The following is a 4,120-nucleotide window of genomic DNA, read 5'->3' on the forward strand; positions in this document are numbered from 1 at the left end:
GCTAAATTCTGCATATGTGTATTGATGGGGCTGCTTTTAATCATAATAGATAGGAAGCCAGATGTCATACCTTGCAAGAGAAGCCGCTAGAACCACCTCTTCCCTGACACGCAGCAGACGAGCGTCTGGACATTCTGCAAAGGAGAGCAGAAATGCATCTGAGTCTGAGGGAGGGATGGACTGGGTGGGTGCTCAGCTACACTCCATGCCAGTTGGGGCCAGGGTGCAGTCAGGTCTGGGGGACTCTGAAAAATTTCCCCCTCCAAACTGTGGCTGGGGTGTCAACACTTACTCTGAATAGTCTCTTCTCGAGGGCCCTAGCACAAATCAACTGGCAGGAGAGACTCCCACCCACCGCGTACCTCTGCCTGCAGCCAAGTCCAGAGAGGCACCACAAGGACCTGCTGCCTGCTTCACAGTGAGTTAGGCTCAGAACCCCATTGTCATGGCAACCAGGGGTGCCAACTGCCCTCGGCCCCAACTGCCACTTTCAGAATGAAAGAACTGGGGTGTGTGTGTTTTTTTGGGGGGGGTGTTGGGAGGGGAGTTGCTGCTCTTGGTTTCTTGTATCTTTATTTTAGATTTTGCTGTGATTGATGTGGAAATTGTTCAGTTTGGTATTTTAAAAATATTTTATTTATTGTTTAGGACTACCTTTGTTATGCTGAAGTTGTGTATTTTTTTCACATTGTAAGCCACCGTGAGCGTGGTTTGAACTGTAGAAAGGTAACATACAAGCCATGACCATTACCTCAGGACCGCAAAACAGACAAGGTTGCCCAAAAAGGGCAAGGGAGGAGGAGGAATTTGACCAAAAATAAGTGAAATGACCCAGTCATCTTAGGGGAAAGAGTTTCATGAAATTGCCCCACCACCAAATCGTTTCACTGGTTCTTTGGCATGTTTTCTTTGGAGAAAAACCAACTGAATTCTCTGGGGCTTAGTTCTTTACTGCTCAACTTCCTCTCTTCCATCCATGCCCCACCCCCATGATATGGAACACCTATTAAACCTTTTAAATAAAGAGGCACAAAATAGTTCAAATTTAGCTAAAGGTCTAATACCGATCATGTAACTTTTATAACAAAAACACGCCACTATCAGATCAAGAAATACAGACTAAACTAGGAAACTTACAAATCCCTTGGCTGCTACTCCACCAAATCCAGATTTTTTTCGCTAAGCCAATTACCAGTATAGCAGCCACCCTCGTAATATCCCCAGAAGGACAAGGACCAGATATAACATTTATAAAATTCTACTCAGTGCATCAGTGGGTTCACTTGACCCTATCAACATGAATGCAATTTTGGCTATAACCTTGAGCCAGCTCAATGGAATGGACAAAAAACCTATTTATTTTGGTGAGTGATAGAGAATTAACCTCTAGGAAGCTGGCAATGATCCATCCTGGTGCCTCACCACATTGCTGGAGGGGCTGCCCAACACCCGGTACAACTCTCCACATGAGGTGGGGCTTTACAAAAACCCAGCCTTTCTGGAATGCAATATTCCAAGAAATTAATAAAATAACAAAACAACAATTGGAAGTCAAACCATAATTAGCTTCCTCAAATATATCTGGATCTACATAATAAAGGATTAATAAGCCATTTAGTACAAGTGACAAGACACAACATACTGTAACCAGACACTGGAAAGACCTTTCTTACACAACAATAGACAATTGGTACAAAACAGTTTGGGAACCATCCCTCCTTGAGATATAACAAATAAACAACAGTTGACATGTGGACAGATCGAGAAAGATGGATTTATCCTGGTGTGGTTTAATTTCATAACATATGCTAGTATTCCAGAAAATGAACAATCAGCATTTGGCTCAATCTGGTTGAAATAAATGTAAATTTAAACATAAATTATTATCTTCACTTTTAACCCCCATCTCACTTTCATCACTATACCAACACTTCATTGTTTCATTAGTAACACAAGAGGAAAAATGACTATTATACTCATACTGAATCTAAGCACAACCACAAGGGCTCCTAATTAGACATTTAGCCATGTGATGTTGAATGTTATCTGTTAACTCTGTTCTATCCTGTTTCCTTTTTGCTTTCATTTAAACCAATTCACGAACCAATGTATAAGTTATACTTATAACTTATACATTGACCACTAATATTACTACAAACTTATTTTTGTGATATACAATTGAAAAGAGAAGAAGAAGAAGAAGAAGAAATTGTTAATATTTAATCATAGGATTGCAGGATATGGTTATTGTTGACAAATATTTTTCCTGTCTTTGTCTTTTCTCAGAATGAGTTGCCAGGGTGGGGGCAGTGAATCCACTTCATAAAAGTGTACATTGTGTCACAGACACTCTGCTGTCCACTATAATGGCAGCTCCAAGTGAACAGCAAAGGAGGCAACCATTCTTTAAGATGGCAGCTTTTACAATTTCCTCAGAATTCAAACAGGGATTTCTGGGGGAAACAAAATGGCAGATTTTCCCGTTCCCTTCTCCATCAAAGAACATTGTTTCATCCCCCAAAATATTGCCAAAACAAAACAGTTGATATCAATGTAAATGAAATAAACAAGAAATAGTTCAGCCAACCCTAACTTAAAAATGAAATTTCTCTCATAACTATGTGTTTAAATGTATGTTTTGATACATATAAGCTGTCACCAACCATGTCATGACATTCAGAGAAGTGCAAACCCCCATGTATAGCTAAATTCTGTCCCCCCACCCCCACATTTTGTCCAAGATCAGGTCATTTCTTGCAGGAATTTGCCAAGGTCAATTTCAGCACGTTCCCCAAGCCTGATTAAATCTTGGGAACAGGGACTGGCCCACTCATATAATATTGGAATTTTGAGTGATGAAATTTATGGATAGTAGTTTCAGAACAGTCTAAAACCATTATTTCCCCCTACATTGTGTCCCCCTATCCTGTTGCAGCAGAGTATGTTGACCATCATGGACTTATTGCAGAGGGGTGGGTGGGTGCCATATCTATATAGCATTGTTATCTTGCTATTCTGCGGGTGGTGGTGGAGAGCTTCCAGAAAGGCTTGCAAATGTTAGTGATGAGACATATCATAAATGGAAAGAGCACAGGGAGAGAGGATTGTTATAAACCCAGGAGAACCAAACTGAGAAGTCCTACCAGCGCTGAGAGTTCCCGGGGAGGGTCCTCTGTCGGTCGGGAAGAAGCAGAATTGCAACCAAGCAATTCAGAGCAAGACGGCTAATAAGCCAGTTAAAACAGGATGACAAAGTTCCTGTGGGTGCGCTCACATTACCCCCTTGGAGGGCAATGAAGTTGTCTCACCGCTCTTTCCACGCTACCTGTTCATATCAGCACAGCTTACTCCCTTTGTGGCTGGGCGCGCCTTTGCTCTCTGCACAGGTGTTCACACCTTGGCCAGAGATTAATTAGGAGCGGCTTAAGGACTCCAATCGGCGTGAAGCTGCCTGGTTTGAGAAGCAACGGCTTCGAGCAGCAGTCTCTTATAACAAAGTACGGGATACACGAACTGCGACCACGTGTGAAAACCCCAGCACCGGAAACGCAGTCAATGCAGAGTCAACGGGAGTGTGAGCGAGCACAACCTTAAACTCCCATCGCCCCCGACACCTAGAAAAGCTGGCTGGGGCTAATGGGAAATGGAGTCCAACAGAGCCACGATACCTTTGACCTGCACAGGCGGTTCTTGGTTCTTCTTGCACTGATCGTAAGGTAGCAGCACCTGCTCGCGCAGAGAGCTCTAGTCCCCGAGATATGCCGCCCTGCGGTATCTCTTGTCCTCTGTGGGTGCCCCCCAAGAAAGGGGGCGGACACGCCACCACCCCCTTCAGGCCGGGACCAAGCTGCACTTTTGTGCCGCCATCATGGCTCTGCCTCTTCGTGGCAAAAGAATTGCGGTCTCTGCCCCGAGGCGCTGCCCGTCTGCATCCCAGCAGTAGAGCAGCGGCAGCTGCTGCTGAGGAGGCGGGCGGTGCCGGCTCAGGCGGGTCTGTGTGAAAGAAGGCGGGGAGGTGGCCCTCGCAGCCGCGCGGCCTCCTCCCGGGGCGCGTCGGCGGCTCGGGAGCCTCCCTTCCCTGGGAACCGAGCCAAGGGAGCTTCGCTCCTGGCCCTGGGGG

The sequence above is a fragment of the Podarcis liolepis genome, assembly GCF_965112155.1.
Source record: "Podarcis liolepis genome assembly, chromosome: 7".
NCBI classification, from domain to species: Eukaryota; Metazoa; Chordata; class Lepidosauria; order Squamata; family Lacertidae; genus Podarcis; species Podarcis liolepis.